Here is a 25,152-nt window from a genome sequence, read left to right as displayed (position 1 = left end):
ACTGGATGTTGGATCAAAAGTCTGATAATTTAGCAACAGTGGAGGAGTTGAGAGGAGTGGTAAGATAGAACCTGGGATGTCGTCAGTAATTTGCTGAATTAGTAACCCTACAACCATCATAATAATCATTCACTGTAAAAAACACAGCAGTGCAACAGTTGGGACCTAAAAAGCTTTGCAGGATTTCTGCCACTATTAGTGCCTAATTGCTTAAAAAATAAGCAAATTACTTTACACATCTGAACAGTATATTGGAAAACAGTCATGTCCAGTACATGCAATAGTTGATCAGCCCTTTGAATACCAAGTGAATTCTCTTGTACAGTGTGTTATCAGATCAATGCTGATCAAGTTTAATAGTAAATCTGAAAACATTATAAACAGCACATAAGAAGTCCAGGTAATCTTTAATTTCTGCTTCAATCTGTTCCATGGTACAGAAAATGTGGGCGTCATCCTCAGTGACAAGTGATGATATGTGGAATGTGTCTCCAATTTATATTCCAGATGTAAAGTGTTTAATGTCAACATGAACTTGTTAAACTTTCACCAAAGCCTCCCGGACAGCACAAAGTTTCAGCAATCGGGTAAAATAACAGGGAGCAGGAAACAGAAGCTGATCAATTCCTCTGGGTATTTTCTGAATGAACAGCCCAGGCAGAGGGAGATTTACTGGGAAATCACTGGAGAGGTTAAAGAGGAAAGGGAGAGAGTGGAGGGGAACTCAGGTGAATCAGGGGACAAAGGAGATCACCAGCGACGGTAGAATCATGGACATTTATGGCACAGAAGGAGGCCATTCGGCACAGTGTGTCCGTGCTGGCTGTAACGAGCTTTCCCACCCGATCCCACTTTCCAGCTCTCGGTCCATAGCCTTGTAGGTTACGGCTCTCCAAGTGCATATCCAAGTGTTTTAACATGCTATGAAGGTTTCTGTCTCTACCATGCTTTCAGGCAGTGAGTTCCAGACAGTCACCACCCTCTAGGGGAAAAGATTTCTCAACTCTCCTCTAATTCTTCGACCAATTACTTTAACTCTGTTCTTGATCTCTCTGTGAATGGAAGTAGGTCCTTCCTATGCACACTATCCAGGTCCCTCATAATGTCATACAGCTCAATAAAATCTCCCCTCAGCCTCCTCTGTTCCAAAAAAAACAGATTATCAAATCTCTCCTCATAGCTAAAATTCTCCATTCCAGGGACCATCCCTGTAAATCTCCTCTGTACCCTCTCCAGTGCGATCACATCCTTCCTGTAATGCGGTGACCAGATCTGTATGCAGTACTCTAGCTTTGGTCTAACTAGTATTTTATACAGTTCAAACGTAACCTCCCTACTCTTGTATTCAATACCTCGGCCAATAAGGAAAAGTACCCCATATGCTGTCTTAACCTCCTTACCTACCCATCCAGTCACCTTCAGGGATCTGTGGGCGTCCACTCCAAGCTCCCTCTGTTCCTCTACACTTCTCTGTATAATACCATTTATTGTATATTCCCCTTGTTTTCCCTTCCCAAATGCATTACCTCACACCCTGGTTTGAATTTCATTTGTCCCCTTTCTGCCCAGATCCAGTAAAGAAAACCCAAGAGCAGCAAAAAGTAATATTTTCTAAAAGAGATAGCAGTCGGAAGTAAAATTAAAGGGGAAAGCTTGGTATGAACTCAAGTTTAACCAAAAGGGACAACAGGAAAAATCGAACAACCAAAGGAAAAAGCTGAGAACTTTGTAAATGAGATGGAGTGGGTGAAGTATGTTTATTGTGCAATATTCAGAGGAGAAAGACAGATACAATACAAAGGTGGAGAGATATGAAAAATGTCTTTAAAAGGATTTCTAACCTTAGAGATGTGGGAATTTAAAAGGGCGAGAAGACGAGGAATTCTCTGAGTGCGGGTGGATCGAGTTAGATTGTCAGTGCCAGCATCAGACCTCGAGCGGGAACCTTCACGAACTGTAGCTGGAGACCAGTACAATCAGCAGCAGATTTTCATCATAGAGGGAAGAATACTGAAGGAAACTAAAGATATAGGAATGCTGGATGGATTGAGATTGTTGAAAAAAAGTCCTGTGAGAATGTTCAAGAGATTAAATTAGTGAACAGCTAGCAGTCATGACCCAATTTTTAATTATTGATACTCAAGATTTAGGTGTTTATTATTTATTTGTATGTGGGACGGCGGGCAGCCATAAAGGCGGGGCTAAAGAGTGGCAAGTCGAAGAGACTTACCAGTTGGCAGGAAAAAAGACAGAAGCCAACTGTGTAACAGCCCCGACAGCCAATTTTATCTGTAACACCTGTGGAAGAGTCTGTCACTCTAGAATTGGCCTTTATAACTACTCCAGGCGCTGCTTCACAAACCATTGAGCACCTCCAGGCGCTTATCCATTGTCTCTCGAGACAAGGAGGCCAAAGAAAGAAGAAAGAGGAAAGATGTGGGATGTGGGCATCCCCGTTAAGGCCAGCATTTATTGCCCATCTCTGGTTAAACTTTGAATGTTGAATCTGTGTGGTGTAGGTACACCCACAGTGCTGTTAGGAAGGGAGTTCCAAGATTGTGACTCAGCCACAGTAAAGGAACAGCGATATAGTTCCAAGAGAGGATGGAGGGGAACTTGCAGGTGATGGCATTCCCACGGGTCTGCTGTCCAGTCTTTCTAGGCAGCAGAGGTCATGAGTTTGGAAAGTGCTGTTGAAGAAGGCTTGGCAGGTTACTGCAACGTACCCGGTAGATGGTACACACTTGTGCTACTGTGCACCCATGTGAGGGGAATGAATGTTGAAGGTGGTGGATGAGGTGCAAATCAAGTGGGCTGCTTTGTTCTGGATGGCATTGAGTTTCTTAAGTGTTTCTAGAGCCACACTCACTGAGCAAGTGTAGAGTATTTCATCACACTCCTGACTTAGATTAGATTAGATTAGATTAGAGATACAGCACTGAAACAGGCCCTTCGGCCCACCGAGTCTGTGCCGACCATCAACCACCCATTTATACTAATCCTACACTAATCCCATATTCCTACCAAACATCCCCACCTGTCCCTATATTTCCCTACCACCTACCTATATTAGTGACAATTTATAATGGCCAATTTACCTATCAACCTGCAAGTCTTTTGGCTTGTGGGAGGAAACCGGAGCACCCGGAGAAAACCCACGCAGACACAGGGAGAACTTGCAAACTCCACACAGGCAGTAGCCAGAATCGAACCCGGGTCCCTGGAGCTGTGAGGCTGCAGTGCTAACCACTGCGCCACTGTGCCGCCCTAAGACTTGTGCCTTGTAGATAGTGAACAGGCTTTGGGAAGTCAGGAGGTGAGTTACTCCCCACAGGATTCCTAGCCTGTGACCTGCTCTTGTAGTCAAGGTATTTATATGACTGGTCCATTTAAGTCTCTGTTCAAGGGCAAACCACTGGATGTAGATGGTGGTGGATTCAGCAATTGTAAATGCAATTGAATGTCAAGGGGAGATGGTTAGATTCTCTCTTGTTGGAGATGATCATTGCCTGGCACTTGTGTGGCGTGAATGTTACTTGCCACTTATCAGCCCAAGCCTGAATGCTGCCCAGGGCTTGCTGCATGTGTGCATGGACTGCTTCAGTATCAGAGAAGCCGTGAATGGTGCTGAACATAGTGCAGTTATCAACTAAAATCTCCACTTCTGACCTTCTGATTGAAGGAAGGTCATTGATGAAGCAGCTGAAGATGGTTGGACCTTGGACACTACCCTGAGGAACTCCTGCAGTGATTTCCTGGAGCTGAGATGATTGACCTCCAACAACCACAACCATCTTCCTTTGCGTTCGGTATGACTCAAATCAGTGGAGAGTTCTCCCCCTGATTCCCATTGACTCCAATTTTGTTAGGGCTCCTTGATGCCATACCCGGGCAAATGCTGCCTTGATATTAAGGGTAGTCATTCTCACCTCACCTTTGGAATTCAGCTCTTTTGACTATGTTTGGACCAAGGTTGTAATGAGGTCAGGAGCCAAATGGTCCTGATGAAATCCAAATATGGCATCTGTAAGCAGGATATTAGTAAGTGCAGCTTGATAGCACTGTCAACGACACCTCCATCACTTTGCTAATGATTTAGAGTAGACTGATGGGGCAGTAATTGGCTGGATTGGACTTACCTGGGCAATTTTCCATTTTCTCAGGAAGGTGTCAGTGTTGTAGCTATAATATAACAGCTTGACTAGAGGCATGACCAGTTGTGGAGCACAGTTCTTCGGTACTACAGCCATGGTGTTGTCAGGGCCCATAGCCTTTCCTGTTTCCAGTGTGCTTATATCACATGGAGTTAATTGAATTAGCTGAAAACTGGTATCTATGATGCTGGGGACCTCAGGAGGAGGCCCAGATGGATCATGTTCTCAGCACTTCTGGTTGCAAATGCTTCAGCCCTTATCTTTTGCACTCATGTGATAGTTTCTGCCATTTTTGAAGATGGGGATGTTCGTGGAATCTCCTCCTCAGGTCAGTTGTTTAATTTTCCACCACCATTCACAACTGGATGTGGCAGGAACAAAAACAAAGAACAGGGGACTACTTTGGGAATAGTGATCACAATTCCGTAAGCTTTAAAATACTCATGGACAAAGACGAGAGTGGTCCTAAAGGAAGAGTGCTAAATTGGGGAAAGGCCAACTATACCAAAATTAGGCAGGAGCTGGGAAATGTAGATTGGGAGCAGCTGTTTGAAGGTAAATCCACATGTGATATGTGGGAGGCTTTTAAAGAGAGGTTGATTAGCGTTCAGGAGAGACATGTTCCTGTGAAAATGAGGGATAGAAATGGCAAGATTAGGGAACCATGGATGACAGGTGAAATTGTGAGACTAGCTAAGAGGAAAAAGGAAGCATACATAAGGTGTAGGCGGCTGATGAAAGACGAAGCTTTGAAAGAATATCGGGAATGTAGGACCAATCTGAAACGAGGAATTAAGAGGGCTAAAAGGGGTCATGAAATATCTTTAGCAAACAGGGTTAAGGAAAATCCCAAAGCCTTTTATTCATATATAAGGAGAAAGAGGGTAACTAGAGAAAGGATTGGCCCACTAAAGGACAAAGGAGGAATGTTATGCTTGGACTCAGAGAAAACGGGTGAGATTCTAAACGAGTACTTTGCATCGGTATTCACCGAGGAGAGGGACATGACGGATGTTGAGGTTAGGAACAGATGTTTGATTAATCTAGGTCAAGTCGGCATAAGGAGGGAGGAAGTGTTGGGTATTCTAAAGGGCATTAAGGTGGACAAGTCCCCAGGTCCGGATGGGATCTATCCCAGGTTACTGAGGGAAGCGAGAGAGGAAATAGCTGGGGCCTTAACAGATATCTTTGCAGCATCCTTAAACACGGGTGAGGTCCCGGAGGACTGGAGAATTGCTAATGTTGTCCCCTTGTTTAAGAAGGGTAGCAGGGATAATCCAGGTAATTATAGACCGGTGAGCCTGACGTCAGTGGTAGGGAAGCTGCTGGAGAAGATACTGAGGGATAGGATCTATTCCCATTTGGAAGAAAATGGGCTCATCAGTGATAGGCAACATGGTTTTGTGCAGGGAAGGTCATGTCTTACCAACTTAATAGAATTCTTTGAGGAAGTGACAAAGTTGATTGATGAGGGAAGGGCTGTCGATGTCATATACATGGACTTCAGTAAGGCGTTTGATAAGGTTCCCCATGGCAGGCTGATGGAGAAAGTGAAGGCGCTTGGGGTCCAAGGTGTACTAGCTAGATGGATAAAGAACTGGCTGGGCAACAGGAGACAGAGAGTAGCAGTAGAGGGGAGTTTCTCAAAATGGAGACGTGTAACCAGTGGTGTTCCACAGGGATCCGTGCTGGGACCACTGTTGTTTGTGATATACATAAATGATTTGGAGGAAAGTATAGGTGGACTGATTAGCAAGTTTGCAGACGACACTAAGATTGGTGGAGTAGCAGATAGTGAACGGGACTGTCAGAGAATACAGCAGAATATAGATATATTAGAGAGTTGGGCAGAGAAATGGCAGATGGAGTTCAATCAGGGCAAATGCGAGGTGATGCATTTTGGAAGATCCAATTCAAGAGTGAACTATACAGTAAATGGAAAAGTCCTGGGGAAAATTGATGTCCAGAGAGATTTGGGTGTTCAGGTCCACTGTTCCCTGAAGGTGGCAACGCAGGTAAATAGAGTGGTCAAGAAGGCATACGGCATGCTTTCCTTCATCGGACGGGGCATTGAGTACAAGAGTTGGCAGGTCATGTTACAGTTGTATAGGACTTTGGTTCGGCCACATTTGGAATACTGCGTACAGTTCTGGTCGCCACATTATCAAAAGGATGTGGATGCTTTGGAGAGGGTGCAGAGGAGGTTCACCAGGATGTTGCCTGGTATGGAGGGCGCTAGCTATGAAGAGAGGTTGAGTAGATTAGGATTATTTTCATTAGAAAGACGGAGGTTGAGGGGGGACCTGATAGAGGTGTACAAAATCATGAGAGGTATAGACAGGGTGGACAGCAAGAGGCTTTTTCCCAGAGTAGGGGTTTCAATTACTAGAGGACACGAGTTCAAAGTGAAAGGGGAAATGTTTAGGGGGGATATGCGTGGAAAGTTCTTTACGCAGAGGGTGGTGGGCACCTGGAACGCGTTGCCAGCGGAGGTGGTAGACGCGGACACGATGGAGTCTTTTAAGATGTATCTAGACAGATACATGAATGGGCAGGAAGAAAAGAGATACAGAACCTAAGAAAATAGGCGACATGTTTAGAGAGAGGATCTGGATCGGCGCAGGCTTGGAGGGCCGAAGGGCCTGTTCCTGTGCTGTAATTATCTTTGTTCTTTGTTCTTTTTTACCCTCAGTGCTTCTTCCAAGTGGTGTTCAACATGGAGGAGTACTGATTCATCAGCTGAGGGAGGGCAGTAGGTGGTAATCAGCAGGAGGTTTCCTTGTCCATGTTTGACCTGATGACATGAGATTTCATGGGGTCTGGAGTCAATGTTCAGAACTCTAGGGACAGTCCCTCCTGACTGTATATCACTGTGCCCCCACCTCTGGTGGGTTGTCATGCTGGTAGGATAAGGCATACCCAGGAATGGTGATGGAGGAGACTGGGACATTGGTGGTAAGGTTTTATTCTGTGAGTCTCACTATGTCAGGCTGTTACTTGACCAGACTATTTGACAGCTCTCCCAACTTTGACACAAGTCCCCACATGTGAGTGTGAGGAGGACTTTGCAGGGTTGACTGAGCTGGGTGTGCCTTTGATGTCTCCAGTGACTTGGTCGATACCGGGTGATCTGTCCAGTTTTATTATTCTTATACTTTTTTGTAGTGATAGTGATAGTGTAGTGAGAAACGTGATAGGTTATTTCAGAGGGCAGTTAAGAGTCAACTACATTGGTGTGGGTCTGGTGTCACATACAGGCCAGACCAGGTAAGGACGGAAGATTTCCTTCCTTAAAGGACATTACTGAACCAGTTGAGTTTTTAGGACAATCTAGTAGTTTTCATGGCCCCCATTCCTGAGACTAGCTTTTTATTCCAGATTTATTTAATTCACTGGATTTAAACTCCCCAGCTGCTGTGGTGGGATTTGAACTTATGTCTTTGGATCATTAGTCCAGGCCTCTGGATTACTAGTCCAGTAACATCATCACTCTGCTTCCACAAGGCAACATTTATTGTCCATCTCTAATTGCCCTGAGAAGGTGGTTGTGGGTCTTGTTGAACCACTGTAGTCATATTCCTTCAGTGCTTCTGATACAACTGAGTGGCTCAGCCTCTTCAAAGGGCAGTTAAAAGTCAAACACATCAGTGTGGGACTGGAGTCACGTACAGATTGGGAAAGGACTGCAGTTAGATTTTAATGACAATCCAACAACTTCATCCTCACTTTTACTGGCACCAGCTTTTTAAACTGAATTCAAGTTCTCAAACTGTCATGATGAGATATGAAATGAATTTCTCTGGATTATTAGTCCAGTCACATAACCACTACACTACTGTAGGTAGAAGGTTATAAGATTGCAGAAGTAAAAGCAGAGAGAACAGCTGAACAAAGATACAGTTTGCAGGTTACAGAGAGACTGTAGTCCGACGGGGTTTATTCACTCAAGAAGGAGTCTGGCCATTTGTGTCTTCAGGACAATACCTGCAGGATGGTGAGCTGTCTACCTGGAACTAGAGCAGTAAATATTGAGGAAAGTTAGAAGGGATACTGATGGGGACAGGGGGAGACCCAGTGGTAGTGAATGTAGGAGTAAATAACGCGGGGAGGAATCTTATAGGAGCCTTAAAAGTTACTTGAAGATTGGCTCAAAACTCAAAGGTCAAGGTTGCAAAATAATGTTCTCTGGTAAACTCCCAACATTTGGAGAAGGAAGGGAGTTTATCAAAACATGTTGAGGTGGTACAGCGTATATAAATCAGTACTAGCTTCAAAAATAACTGGGAACAATCCAGAATGAAAAAGGGCTTTTACTCAAGAGATGATCTAGATTTAAATAAGATAGGGACAAAGAGATTTGTGAGGATAATTGAGTCAGCAATGGAAAAACATTTAAACTGGACAGGGGAAGGGCAAGGGAAGCAGGATCCCAAATGAGACAAACTGCAGGGTAGAAGGTAGACAAAGGGTAGCTGTAGACACAGATATCCAGAGAGACACAGGAACTGGAGAGCAGGAATAGGCAGACACAGTGGGAGCCGGTCCAAGTGGGAACATCACTTACCTGTCTACACCTGTGCATATCAACACGGTGAACCAAAGAGAGAGAATAGTTATTTCAGCCATAGGTAGGAGTATGATGGATATTACACATGTGACTCATGTAACGCTGTGAGATATGACCAACTCACGAGGTTAACATTCTATTATAAAGGAGTTTAGCTCCTGTGTTAATTGCTCATTGATGTTATGTCGTCTACAGCATGGTTATTTATTCGTAAGAAGCAAATGTAGAACAGAAGTTGATTTAATCGCAGAATAGAACAAAGAACAAAGAACAGTACAGCACAGGAACAGGCCATTCGGCCCTCCAAGCCTGCACCGATCTTGATGCCTGTCGAAACTAACACCTTCTGCACTTCCGGGGCCCATATCCCTGGTACAGTAATTGTTAATTTTGACCAGTATTTTAAATCAGTTTAAAACATTAAAAATCGAAGCCTCTCTATTAACTTCGTGTCTCGGACGACACATTCGTGATTTCAATGGAAATAGAAACACAGGTGGTTCCTATAGTGAGTGGCCGATCCCTAACGTCAGTTTTACACCAGATAGCAATCTGGAAATCTATCTCAGAAACTGCTGAATGTGAAGAAAAAGGGGCCTCATAAAAGTCTGAGAGCCTGAGACTTAATTTTAACTGAATGGAGTTGAATTTTGGGGTATTTATTTCTGAAAAATGTACAAATTAATTGATGTTTTTGTTCACGAGGAACTGCGAACCTTACTGAAGCCGGTCCAGGACAAGAAGAAGGATTGTGATATTATAAAAAGTGATTATGAGAAAACATTAACCCACATTCAGGTATATGTGATGTTATTTTAGATTTAGATTTTTAGATTTAGAGATACAGCACTGAAACAGGCCCTTCGGCCCACCGAGTCTGTGCCGACCATTAACCACCCATTTATACTAATCCTACACTAATTCCATATTCCTACCACATCCTCACCTGTCCCTATATTTCTCTACCACCTACCTATACTAGTGGCAATTTATAATGGCCAATTCACCTATCAACCTGCAAGTCTTTGGCATGTGGGAGGAAACCGGAGCACCCGGAGGAAACCCAGGCAGACACAGGGAGAACTTGCAAACTCCACACAGGCAGTACCCAGAATTGAACCCAGGTCGCTGGAGCTGTGAGGCTGCGGTGCTAACCACTGTGCCACTGTTCCACATTCTGTATACACTTGCAGAATTGTACTGTGCAGAATTCTGGTCTCCGTATTCTAAAAGTATAAAGAGGCACTGTAGACATTGACATCAGAACTGAGAGTTCATACCTATCAGGAAAGAGTGAACAGACTGTGGCTCTTTTCTCTGGAAAAGAGAAGGCTGAGGGATGATCTGATAGAGGTCTTTCAAATGATGAAAGGGTTTGCTAGGGTAGATATAGAACATAAGAAATAACAGCAGGAGTAGGCCGTACAGCTGCTTGAGCCTGCACCACCATTCAGTAAGATCATGGTTGATCTGACAATGATGTCAACTCCAGTTTTCTGGCTGTTCCCCATAACTATTGATTCCCCAACAGTTCAAAAATCTATCTCAGCCTGGAATCTATTCAATGACTCAGCCTCCACTGCTCTTAGGGGTAGATATTTCCATAGATTAACCACCTTCTGAGAGCAGAAATTCCTCCTTATCTCCATCTTAAATGGGAGACCCCTTATTTTTAAACTGTGGCCCCCCCCCACCCCAAGTTCTAGATGCCCCCATGAGGGTAACCATCCTCTCGACATCTACTCTGTCAAGTCCCCTTAGAGTCTAATATGTTTCAGTAGAATCACCATTCATTCTTCTAAACTCCAATGGATACAGGCCCAACCTGCTCAAACTTTCCTCACAAGATAACCCCTTCATCCCATCGAGTGAACCTTCTCTGAACTGCTTCCAATGCTTGTATATCGCTCTTCAAATAAGGTAACCAAAACTGTGCGCAGTACTCTTGGTGCTGTCTCACCAATGCCCTGTACAGTTGTAGCAAGATTTCTCTACTTTTATACTCTATCCCCTTTGCAAGAAAGGCCAATATTCCATTTGCCTTCCTAATGACTTGCTGCACCTGCATGCTAACTTTTTGTGATTCATGTAAGAGGACACCCAGATCCCTCTGTACCACAGCATTCTGCAGTCTCTCTGCATTTAAATAATATTTTGCTTTTCTATTCTTCCCAGTAAAGTGGACAACCTTACAGTTTCCCACATTATACTCCATCTGCCAAATTTTTGCCCACTCACTCAACCTATCTATATCCCTTTGCAGACACTTTGTATCCTCCTCACAACTTCTTTCCTACCTATCTCTATATCATCAGCAAATGTAGGTACAACACACTCAGTTCCTTCATCCAAGTCATGAATATAGACGGTAAGTAGTTGAGGCCCTAGCACGGATCCCTGAGTCACTCCCCTAGCAAAATGTTTCTCCTTGACTTTAGGTCCAAAACTTGGGGCATTAAATACATGACAGTCACTAATAAATCAAAAGGGGAATTCAGCAACTCCATCCTCAGTTGGAGTTCCCTCTTCTGAACAAATTATCTAATCTACAATCTATTAACTAGATATCACTGTATTAGAGAGTAATTTTCTCTGTATTTAAAAAACTCATGTATGCATCTCCATAATTTTGTTTTGGAAAGTAACTAAATCCGGAATATTTATCTCGATGATATTCTTAAATGAAGAGAACTACACAGGCTGTACAAACTTTTAAAAATCCTCATTTGATCTTTCAATCTCAAGGTCCAAAGTGTAAATACAGAGGAACAGATTAAAGCAGAATTTGAAAAGATTCACCAGTTTCTCCGTGAGGAAGAGAGGATTGTGTTGGAAGATCTGAAACTGGAGAAAGAGAAAAAGTGTCAGGAGATGAAGGAGAGGATTGAGAAAATAACGGAGGAAAATTCATCACTTTCAGTCACTGTTCAGGATATTGAACAAAAGCTGAGTGAACAGGACAACATCAAGTTTTTAACGGTAGCTGGCTATTTATTATTCTTTTCTTCACCTCTTTTCTTTGAAATCATCTTCAAGAAAGTGCAGGATGTGTCATCAAAATCTAGAATATAAAACTCATGAAACAAAATAATACCAATCACCAGTGATATTTGGTTTTCTCTGTCTCACACCCAAGAACACGAACGACTGTGTTTAACATGGAAGTTACTAAGTCTGAAGCTTGTTCACTGTAGTGAAATATTATAAGGGAACAGTTTAATCAGATCAAACAATGAGGAAAATCAACTTCATACAGAGTGAGAAACCCATGACTGATCAGACCATCCTTCCCTGAGTATGCATTTCCAGTGCAGCTGCTGCTCTGAGACTGGGAACTACAGTCCGGGATCCAGCCAGGCAGTACCATGTTTACAATACTTGGTTCCTGCCTGGTTAGAACTGTAATGACCTTGTCCAGGAGAGAGCTCTGCACAGGGTCAGATACACAGATAGGGAGAGCTTTCTCCCAGCAGTTAAATAGTTAAATACTCAGAGCGTGGGAGCGGAGAGTCTTCACACTGCAAACATTTAAATTACAGTAAATTTGGTTTTAAAAGCTCTCAGGAAGTTCAGTGAACCGCCTGAGTACTTTTGTTAATTCAGTGCTGTGTATTACAATGTTAATTGATCTATTTTAGCAGTGTTGGTTGAGGGATAAATGTTGTCCAGAACACTGAGAGAACTCCTGTGCTCTTCTTGGAATAGTGTCTTGGGATCTTTTAGCTTCACCTGAACAGGCAGAGGAGGCCTCGGTTTAAAAATGAACTGCAGCGGTTCAAGAAGGCAGCTCACCACCACCTTCTCAAGGGCAATTAGGGATGGGCAATAAATGCTGGCCTAGCCAGCGACGCCCACATCCCATGAATTAATAAAAAAAAAACTCTGTATGGCTCAGGTTTTTAGGCTACATAGAGTGGTCTGAGACTCTATCTGTAGTATAACTGCAGACAAAGATTCAAATCCAAGTTTGATGTGTCCCAGATTGTTCAATCATTTTAACCTGGCTTTGTACAGACCGAAGGATAGATTTTCAACTTGATGCTTGAGTGTAAAACGTGGCAGATTGTCCGCCTGTTATACAAACTGCCCAATTTTAATTCCCATTGACATCGGTGGAAATAAACCAATGCAGTTTCTATAATGAGATACCAATCCACAATACTAGTTTCATGTCCAGGAGACAATTTGAACAGCTACATCCTGGAGTTATACTCCAGCTGGTGAGAAACTCTGTGCTGAATGACCTGCTAACAGGTGGTGATTCAGATTCACTGCTGAGTTAAATGACCCCTTTGGATCTATGTGTACCTGATACAGCTTAAAAGTTAAATTCAAGTAATTGAATAAAAATCTGGAATTAAAAGGCTGGTGTCCGTGATGGTGACTGTGAAACTACTGGATTGTCATAAAACACCCACCTGGTTCACTAATGTCCTTTAGGGAAGGAAATTGTCCTACATGTAGCCCCAGACTTACAGCAATGTGGTTGACACTTAACTGCCTTCTGAAATGTTCAAGCAAGTCACTCAGTTGGATTCAAGGCAGTGGCTTCTCAAGGGTAATTAGGGGTGGGCAATAGTTGCTGGCCTTGCCAGTGATGCCAACACCCAGAGAACGAATAAAAAAAGGTAATAAACACCATTGTTCAGCATGTGATCTGAATCTACATAGTCACACAGTGTAAGCAAATGTCCATTAATTAACCTCTTTGTGCCTCAGCTGGTAAAATGGTCAGACGAGGCATTTTTGAATAAAACGGTGTTGCTATTACACCTGTGGTCAGAAGAAACATAAAAAAATAAGAAATAGGAGCAGGAGTAAGCCATTTAGCCCGTAGAGCCTGCTTCTTCATTCAATAGGATCGTGATTGGTCTGATCGTGCCTCAACTCCACTTTCCTGCCTGCCCCCTCATGACCCTTGACTCCCTTGTCGATCAAAGATCTGTCTCAATAGTTGAGGCTCCAGCACTGATTACTGTGGCTGCCCACTAGTTACAGTTTGCCATCCTGAAAAATTCCCCATTTATCCCGACTCTCTGTTTCCTGTCCATTAGCCAATCCTCTATCCATGCTAATGTATTACCCCAATACCATGAGCTCTTATCTTGTGCAGTAACCTTTAATGTGGCAGCTTATCGAATGCCTTTTGGAAATCCAAATAAACTACAACCACTCGTTCTATTTTATCCACCCTGCTTGTTACATCCTCAAAGAATTCTAATACATTTGTCAAACACAATTTCCCTTTCATAAAACCATGTTGGCTCTGCTTGATTGTATTATGATTTTCTAAATGTCCTGCTACTACTTCCTTAATTATGGATTCCAGCATTTTCCCACTGGCAGATGTTTCCTATATTCTGTCTCTCTCCTTTCTTGAATAGCGGTGTTACATCAGCAATTTTCCAATCCGCTGGGACCTTTCCAGAATCTAGGGAATTTTGGAAGATTATAACCAATGCATCCACTATCTCTGTCATCACTTCTTTTATGGCCCTAGGATGCAGACCATTGGGTCCAGGGGTTTTGTCAGCCTTTAGTCCCATTAGTTTTCCTAGTACTTTTTCTCTAATGATAGTGATTGTTTTAAGTTCCTGCCTGCCTTTTGCCCCCTGATTTTCTACTATTATTAGGATGCTTTTAGTGTCTTCTACTGTGAAGACAGGTACAAAATACTTATTCAAAGTCTCTACAATTTCCTTGTTTCCCATTATTAATTTCCCAGTCTCATTTGTCTCTAAAGGACCAATGCTTACTTTAGCTACTCTCTTCATTTTTATATATTTGTAGAAGCTCTTACGATCTGTTTTTATATTTTTGCCTGGTTTACTCTCATTTTCTAATTTCTCCCTCTTTATTTTCTTTAGTCATCCTTTGCTGGTTTCTAAAAGTTTCCCAATCTTCAGGCCTATCACTAATCTTCACAACATTGTACATCTTTTCTTTCAACTTGATACCATCCTTAACTTCCTTACTCAGTGATTTCTATTTGACCACACTGGTCTGGATTCACAGAAACACTTGTCTCCAGGGCACACTCAAATTACAACATGAAAACACTAAACAATAAATTGATTTGAATAATTTGATATTCTTCAGGATTTTACAGTTGGATTTTAGCTCTGTGAGTTGTGTTGTGCAGTAAAATTGAGTCACTTGTAATATTATGGAGTAACTCACACTACAGTAAGGACAGACAGTCCAATAACTTTCTACATTTAAAATACACTTTTCTGTGGAATCCAGTCTGTTACTTTTCTTCTTGCGATAAAATGTTTTCCAAACACAAACGTTAATAATTGTTATAAAAACAAGAAATGCTGGAACCACTCAGCAGGTCTGGCAGCATCTGTGGAAAGAGAAGCAGAGTTAACGTTTCAGGTCAGTGACCCTTCTTCAAATATTCAGCATTTCTTGTTTTTATTTCAGATTTTCAGCATCCGCAGTATTTTGCTTTTATTAATAATTGTTCTTGTTCCACAGAAATTTCTGGAAGCACAGAAAAGGTATAATTTACACCCTTGACTGGAGTCAATATTTTTATTGCTAACATATTTCTTGCCCACCCTGGAATGACGGAACACTGACCTTTATCTCCTGTTTCAGAGTGAAGCGAACTCTCCCAGAGCCGCAGAAGGTTTACACTTTAATAAATGTGGGGAAGTACATTGGGTCACTGCAGTACAGAGTGGAAAAAGATGCTGACAGTGATTAATACAGGTGGGTGTGAGCTTCCTGACACCAGCTATTAAACAGCTCTCTCTATTATCAGTAGAAGGGATGTGTCTCTTTATGATAATACTCCAATATGTAATCTCATGTCGAAGCATATTCCCCCACTCGACCATTATCACCAAGCCAAAGGATCAACCCTGGTTCAATGAAGAGTGCAGGAGGGCATGTGAGGAGCAGCACCAGTCATACTTTAAAATGAGATGCCAGTCTGCTGAAGCTACAACACAGGACTACATGCATGCTAGACAGCAGAAGCAGAATGCTGTAGACAGAGCGAAGCGATCCCACAGCCAATGGATCAGATCAAAGCTCTGCAGTTCTGCCACATCCAGTCATAAACGGTGGTGGACAATTAAACAACTAGAGGAGCAGGCTCAATGAACATCCCCATCCTCGATGATGGGGGAGCCCAGCACATCAGTGCAAAATACAAGGCAGAAGCATTTGCGACCATCTTCAGCCAGAAGAGCCGAGTGGATGATCCATCGCAGACTCCTGAAGTCCCCAGCATCACAGATGCTATTTTTCAGCCAATCCAATTCACTCCACGTGATATCCAGAAAAGGTTAAGGACACTGGATACTGCAAAGGCTATGGGCCCCGACAACATCCCAGCTGTAGTACTGAAGGCTTGTGTTCCAGAACTAGCTGTGCCTCTAGCCTAGCTGTTCCAGTAAAGCTAGAACACTGGCATCTACCCAGAAATATGGAACATAGCCCAGGTATGGCCTGTCCACAAAAAGCAGGACAAGTCCAATGCAGCCAGTTACTGCCCCATCAGTCATTTCTCAATCATCAGCAAAGTAATGGAAGCTGTAATGGGCAGTCTTTTCAGCATCACTTACACAGCAATAACCTGCTCACTGATGCTCAATTTGGGTTTTGCCAGGGCCGCTCGACTCCAGACCTCATTACAGCCTTGCTAAATTCCAAAGATGGGGTAAAAGTGATTGCCATTCATATCAAGGCAGCATTAAATTGAAGACAGTGAGAATCAGGGGAAACAATGCATTGGCTGGAATCATACCGAGCACAAAGAAAGATGGTTGTTGTTGTTGCAGGCCAATCGTTTCAGCCCCAGGCCAACACTGCAAGAGCTCCTCAGGGTAGTGTCCTAGGCCCAACCATCTTCGGCTGCTTCATCAATGACCTTCCTTCAATCATAAGATCAGAAGTGGAGATGTTTGCTGATGATTGCACAGTATTCCGTTGCATTTGCACCTCTTCAGATAATGAAGAAGTCTGTGCCTGCATGCAGCAAGATCTGGACAATATTCAGGCTTGGGCTCGCACCACACAAGTGCCAGGCAATGACCATCTCCAACAAAAGAGAATCTAACCATCTCCCCTTGATGTTCAACGGCATTACAATTGCTGAATCCCCCACTATCTTGGGAGTTACCATTGACCAGAAACTGAACTGCACCAGCCATATAAATACTGTGGCTACAAGAGCAGGTCAGAGGCTAGGAATCCTGCGGTGAGTAACTCACCTCCTGTCTCCCCAAAGCCTGTCCACTATCAACAAGGCACAAGTCAGGAGTGTGATGGAATACTCTCCACTTGCCTGGATAGGTGCAGCTCCAACAACACTCAAGAAGCTCAACACCATTCAGGACAAAGCAGCCTGCTTGATTGGCACCCCATCTACAAACATTCACTCCATGCACCACCGATGCACAGTGGCAGCAGTGTGTACCATCTACAAGATACACTGCAGCAACTCACTAATGCTCCTTCAACAGCACCTTCTAAGCCTGCAACCTCTACCACCTGGAAGGACAAGGGCAGCAGTTGCGTGGGAACATCACCACCACTTGTAAGTTCCCCTCCAAGCTACACATCATCCTGACTTGGAACTATATCACTGTTCCTTCACTGTCGCTGGGTCAAAATCCTGGAACTCCCTTCCTAACAGCACTGTGGGTGTACCTACCTCACATGGACTGCAGCGGTTCAAGAAGGCAGCTCACCACCACCTTCTCAAGGGCAATTAGGGATGGGCAAAAAATGCTGGCCCAGCCAGCGATGCTTACATCCGACGAATTAATAAGACAAAACATATATAATTATACTCATAACTGATTCGATTTTTTACTTCAGTCAGTTTTCTATTAAACTACATCATTGTTAGATCTGCTTCCATTTGACATTTTTGCTGAATAATTACCCAGGTGGGAAATTCCAGTGGAGGTGTTTTCAGGACAGTTGTGGGATATGATGAATTTCCATCTCTCCCACGGATGTGTCCCTGATCCCTATCCCAGATCCTGGAGTCTTGGGGATTTCCATATTGTGAGTCCATTTCCATTGCTATTTCCCACTCGAATAGGGAGCCAGCTTTAGGTGGGAGTAGACTGGTCAGAAATGTAAGGGACAGGAGGGAGCTACATTGGAAAACTGAACAATGCTGCTGCAGTTTGAAAGCTCACGATCAATCAGTGATTGATTACATTTGGGAATCGAGCCTTTTAAATGTTAAACACCCCCCATGTCTTCAGCAACACTGGACACCAGGGACACAGGAAACAGAGTTGTTTGAATAGTGATGTTTGTTTGGGTTGGATTGTCCCAGGATTTACCTCCCACCGTCAGCACTATCCTCAGTTAAACAGGCGACAACTGCAACTGCCTTAACTCTACCCATTTAAAATTAGACCACAATAGTCCTCAATAAAAAGTGCCCTTTCCCTAATGGCCACTCAGAAACCACTCTACCACATTTAAATGGGGTCAAATGTGGGTGATCAACCCGTCCACTCTATTTTCCACAATTTAAAACCCAAACTCAATCCTAGTTAATCCCAGAAGTACGTAAATTCAGTTCACTGACCTGATCCTTTACTGCCCCTGTCTGTTTCTGTCAATCCTCCAGTCTGTTTATCCCTTCTCCGTTTGCCTGCCTGATAACTACCTGTATACACTTTGTCTCCTGTGATCTGAAGGAAATAGTTTGTTTGCCACACTTATCAAAGTGTTTGCAGCATATAATGAATTTAAAATCAGAATATTTGTACTTAATTCATTTAGCAAAACTTTGTTCTTGGACAAGTCCAGACACTGTCACCCGCACGCTGTGTCTCACTCACCCATACGCTGTGTCTCACTCGCCCACACGCTGTGTCTCACTCGCCCACACGCTGTGTCTCACTCACCCATACGCTGTGTCTCACTCGCCCAAACGCTGTGTCTCACTCACCCATACGCTGTGTCTCACTCGCCCAAACGCTGTGTCTCACTCACCCACACGCTGTGTCTCACTCGCCCAAACGCTGTGTCTCACTCACCCATACGCTGTGTCTCACTCACCCACACGCTGTGTCTCACTCACCCACACGCTGTGTCTCACTCACCCGCATGCTGTGTCTCACTCACCCACACGCTGTGTCTCACTCACCCGCATGCTGTGTCTCACTCACCCACACGCTGTGTCTCACTCACCCACACGCTGTGTCTCACTCACCCGCATGCTGTGTCTCACTCACCCACACGCTGTGTCTCACTCACCCATACGCTGTGTCTCACTCACCCGCATGCTGTGTCTCACTCACCCACACGCTGTGTCTCACTCACCCATACGCTGTGTCTCACCCTCCCGCACGCTGTGTCTCACTCACCCAGACGCATTGTCTCACTCGCCCATACGCTGTGTCTCACTCGCCCACAATCTGTGTCTCACTCACCCATACGCTTTGTCTCACTCACCCATACACTGTGTTTCACTCACCCACAAGCTGTGTCTCACTCACCCATACGCTGTGTCTCACCCTCCCGCATGCTGTGTCTCACTCACCCATATGCATTGTCTCACTCACCCATACGCTGTGTCTCACTCACCCACAATCTGTGTCTCACTCACCCATACACTGTGTCTCACTCACCCACACGCTGTGTCTCACTCACCCGCACGCTGTGTCTCACTCACCCAGACGCATTGTCTCACTCACCCATACACTGTGTCTCACTCACCCACAATCTGTGTCTCACTCACCCACAAGCTGTGTCTCACTCACCCATACACTGTGTCTCACTCACCCGCACGCTGTGTCTCACTCACCCACACACTGTGTCTCACTCACCCACACACTGTGTCTCACTCACCCACACGCTGTGTCTCACTCACCCGCACGCTGTGTCTCACTCATCCACACACTGTGTCTCACTCACCCACACGCTGTGTCTCACTCACCCGCACGCTGTGTCTCACTCACCCACACGCTGTGTCTCACTCGCCCACACGCTGTGTCTCACTCACCCATACGCTGTGTCTCACTCACCCGCATGCTGTGTCTCACTCACCCATACGCTGTGTCTCACTCACCCGCACGCTGTGTCTCACTCACCCACACACTGTGTCTCACTCACCCGCACGCTGTGTCTCACTCACCCACACACTGTGTCTCACTCACCCACACGCTGTGTCTCACTCACCCGCACGCTGTGTCTCACTCACCCACACACTGTGTCTCACTCACCCACACGCTGTGTCTCACTCACCCGCACGCTGTGTCTCACTCACCCACACGCTGTGTCTCACTCGCCCACACGCTGTGTCTCACTCACCCATACGCTGTGTCTCACTCACCCGCATGCTGTGTCTCACTCACCCATACACTGTGTCTCACTCACCCACACACTGTGTCTCACTCACCCATACACTGTGTCTCACTCACCCGCACGCTGTGTCTCACTCACCCATACACTGTGTCTCACTCACCCATACGCTGTGTCTCACTCACCCATACACTGTGTCTCACTCACCCACAAGCTGTGTCTCACTCACCCATACACTGTGTCTCACTCACCCATACGCTGTGTCTCACTCACCCATACACTGTGTCTCACTCACCCACAAGCTGTGTCTCACTCACCCATACGCTGTGTCTCACTCACCCACACACTGTGTCTCACTCACCCATACACTGTGTCTCACTCACCCGCATGCTGTGTCTCACTCACCCATACGCTGTGTCTCACTCACCCACACGCTGTGTCTCACTCACCCGCATGCTGTGTCTCACTCACCCATACGCTGTGTCTCACTCACCCACACGCTGTGTCTCACTCACCCGCATGCTGTGTCTCACTCACCCATACGCTGTGTCTCACTCACCCAAACACTGTGTCTCACTCACCCATACGCTGTGTCTCACTCACCCACACGCTATGTCTCACTCACCCACACGCTGTGTCTCACTCACCCATACGCTGTGTCACACTCACCCACACACTGTGTCTCACTCACCCATACGCTGTGTCTCATTCTCACCCACACACTGTGTCTCACTCACCCACACACTGTGTCTCACTCACCGATACGCTGTGTCTCACTCACCCACACACTGTGTCTCACTCACCCACACACTGTGTCTCACTCACCCACACGCTGTGTCTCACTCACCCACACACTGTGTCTCACTCACCCATACGCTGTGTCTCACTTACCCATACGCTGTGTCTCACTCACCCACATACTGTGTCTCACTCACCCACACGCTGTGTCTCACTTACCCATACACTGTGTCTCACTCACCCATACGCTGTGTCTCACTTACCCACACGCTGTGTCTCACTCACCCATACGCTGTGTCTCACTTACCCACACGCTGTGTCTCACTCACCCACATACTGTGTCTCACTCACCCATACGCTGTGTCTCACTTACCCACACGCTGTGTCTCACTCACCCATACGCTGTGTCTCACTTACCCATACACTGTGTCTCACTCACCCATACGCTGTGTCTCACTTACCCACACGCTGTGTCTCACTCACCCACATACTGTGTCTCATTCACCCACACACTGTGTCTCACTCACCCATACGCTGTGTCTCACTCACCCACACACTGTGTCTCACTCACCCACACGCTGTGTCTCACTCACCCACACACTGTGTCTCACTCACCCACACGCTGTGTCTCACTCACCCACACACTGTGTCTCACTCACCCACACGCTGTGTCTCACTCACCCACACGCTGTGTCTCACTCACCCATACGCTGTGTCTCATTCTCACCCACACACTGTGTCTCACTCACCCACACGCTGTGTCTCACTCACCCACACACTGTGTCTCACTCACCCACACGCTGTGTCTCACTCACCCACACACTGTGTCTCACTCACCCACACGCTGTGTCTCACTCACCCACACGCTGTGTCTCACTCACCCATACGCTGTGTCTCATTCTCACCCACACACTGTGTCTCACTCACCCACACACTGTGTCTCACTCACCCATACGCTGTGTCTCATTCTCACCCACATACTGTGTCTCACTCACCCACACACTGTGTCTCACTCACCCATACGCTGTGTCTCATTCTCACCCATACGCTGTGTCTCATTCTCACCCATACGCTGTGTCTCATTCTCACCCATACACTGTGTCTCACTCACCCATACGCTGTGTCTCATTCTCACCCATACGCTGTGTCTCACTCACCCATACGCTGTGTCTCACTCACCCACACACTGTGTCTCACTCACCCATACGCTGTGTCTCATTCTCACCCATACGCTGTGTCTCACTCACCCACACACTGTGTCTCACTCACCCATACGCTGTGTCTCACTCACCCACACACTGTGTCTCACTCACCCATACGCTGTGTCACACTCACCCACAATCTGTGTCTCACTCACCCATACGCTGTGTCTCACTCACCCACACGCTGTGTCACACTCACCCACAATCTGTGTCTCACTCACCCATACGCTGTGTCTCACTCACCCACACGCTGTGTCACACTCACCCACAATCTGTGTCTCACTCACCCATATGCTGTGTCTCACTCACCCGCACGCTGTGTCTCACTCACCCACACACTGTGTCTCACTCACCCACACGCTGTGTCTCACTCACCCACACACTGTGTCTCACTCACCCACACGCTGTGTCTCACTCACCCACACACTGTGTCTCACTCACCCACACGCTGTGTCTCACTCACCCATACGCTGTGTCTCATTCTCACCCATACGCTGTGTCTCATTCTCACCCATACGCTGTGTCTCACTCACCCACACACTGTGTCTCACTCACCCACACACTGTGTCTCACTCACCCACACGCTGTGTCTCACTCACCCACACGCTGTGTCTCACTCACCCACACGCTGTGTCTCACTCACCCACACGCTGTGTCTCATTCTCACCCATACGCTGTGTCTCACTCACCCGCACACTGTGTCTCACTCACCCACACGCTGTGTCTCACTCACCCATACGCTGTGTCTCACTCACCCGCACACTGTGTCTCACTCACCCACACGCTGTGTCTCACTCACCCACACACTGTGTCTCACACACCCACACGCTGTGTCTCACTCACCCACACACTGTGTCTCACTCACCCACACACTGTGTCTCACTCACCCACACGCTGTGTCTCACTCACCCATACGCTGTGTCTCATTCTCACCCATACGCTGTGTCTCACTCACCCGCACACTGTGTCTCACTCACCCACACGCTGTGTCTCACTCACCCATACGCTGTGTCTCACTCACCCGCACACTGTGTCTCACTCACCCACACGCTGTGTCTCACTCACCCATACGCTGTGTCTCATTCTCACCCATACGCTGTGTCTCACTCACCCACACACTGTGTCTCACTCACCCACACGCTGTGTCTCACTCACCCGCACGCTGTGTCTCACTCACCCATACGCTGTGTCTCACTCACCCATACGCTGTGTCTCACTCACCCACACACTGTGTCTCACTCACCCACACGCTGTGTCTCACTCACCCGCACGCTGTGTCTCACTCACCCATACGCTGTGTCTCACTCACCCACACACTGTGTCTCACTCACCCACACGCTGTGTCTCACTCACCCACACGCTGTGTCTCACTCACCCGCACGCTGTGTCTCACTCACCCATACGCTGTGTCTCACTCACCCACACACTGTGTCTCACTCACCCACACGCTGTGTCTCACTCACCCACACATTGTGTCTCACTCACCCACACACTGTGTCTCACTCACCCACACGCTGTGTCTCACTCACCCACACATTGTGTCTCACTCACCCATACGCTGTGTCTCACTCACCCATACGCTGTGTCTCACTCACCCGCACGCTGTGTCTCACTCACCCACACACTGTGTCTCACTCACCCACACACTGTGTCTCACTCACCCACACGCTGTGTCTCACTCACCCATACGCTGTCTCTCACTCACCCACACACTGTGACTCACTCACCCATACGCTGTGTCTCACTCACCCACACGCTGTGTCTCACTCACCCATACGCTGTGTCTCACTCACCCGCACGCTGCGTCTCACTCACCCACACGCTGTGTCTCACTCACCCGCACGCTGTGTCTCACTCACCCACACGCTGTGTCTCACTCACCCGCACGCTGTGTCTCACTCACCCATACGCTGTGTCTCACTCACCCACACGCTGTGTCTCACTCACCCATACGCTGTGTCTCACTCACCCACACGCTGTGTCTCACTCACCCATACACTGTGTCTCACTCACCCATACGCTGTGTCTCACTCACCCGCATGCTGTGTCTCACTCACCCACACGCTGTGTCTCACTCACCCATACGCTGTGTCTCACTCACCCGCACGCTGTGTCTCACTCACCCATACGCTGTGTCTCACTCACCCACACGCTGTGTCTCACTCACCCGCATGCTGTGTCTCACTCACCCACACGCTGTGTCTCACTCACCCGCATGCTGTGTCTCACTCACCCATACGCTGTGTCTCACTCACCCGCATGCTGTGTCTCACTTACCCATACGCTGTGTCTCACTCACCCATACGCTGTGTCTCACTCACCCGCACGCTGCGTCTCACTCACCCATACGCTGTGTCTCACTCACCCACACGCTGTGTCTCACTCACCCACACGCTGTGTCTCACTCACCCACACACTGTGTCTCACTCACCCATACGCTGTGTCTCACTCACCCATACGCTGTGTCTCACTCACCCGCATGCTGTGTCTCACTCACCCATACGCTGTGTCTCACTCACCCATACGCTGTGTCTCACTCACCCACACGCTGTGTCTCACTCACCCACACGCTGTGTCTCACTCACCCGCACACTGTGTCTCACTCACCCACACGCTGTGTCTCACTCACCCATACGCTGTGTCTCACTCACCCACACGCTGTGTCTCACTCACCCACACGCTGTGTCTCACTCACCCGCATGCTGTGTCTCACTCACCCATACGCTGTGTCTCACTCACCCATACGCTGTGTCTCACTCACCCACACGCTGTGTCTCACTCACCCATACGCTGTGTCTCACTCACCCGCATGCTGTGTCTCACTCACCCATACGCTGTGTCTCACTCACCCACACGCTGTGTCTCACTCACCCATACGCTGTGTCTCACTCACCCATATGCTGTGTCTCACTCACCCACACGCTGTGTCTCACTCACCCATACGCTGTGTCTCACTCACCCACACGCTGTGTCTCACTCACCCATATGCTGTGTCTCACTCACCCACACGCTGTGTCTCACTCACCCATACGCTGTGTCTCACTCACCCACACACTGTGTCTCACTCACCCATACGCTGTGTCTCACTCACCCATACGCTGTGTCTCACTCACCCACACGCTGTGTCTCACTCACCCGCACACTGTGTCTCACTCACCCACACGCTGTGTCTCACTCACCCATACGCTGTGTCTCACTCACC

The 25,152-nt window shown here is 46.5% G+C and overlaps 1 pseudogene; it reads left to right on the top strand.

The window, feature by feature from the left end:
* The window catches only part of LOC137346118 (zinc-binding protein A33-like), a 114,046-nt pseudogene that overhangs the window by 62,689 nt on the left and 26,205 nt on the right, over positions 1-25,152 (top strand).

The sequence above is a fragment of the Heterodontus francisci genome, chromosome 29 (assembly GCF_036365525.1).
Source record: "Heterodontus francisci isolate sHetFra1 chromosome 29, sHetFra1.hap1, whole genome shotgun sequence".
Lineage (NCBI taxonomy): Eukaryota > Metazoa > Chordata > Chondrichthyes > Heterodontiformes > Heterodontidae > Heterodontus > Heterodontus francisci.
Note: the sequence above shows the minus strand (reverse complement) of the source record. Positions and strands in the feature narration are given on the sequence as shown.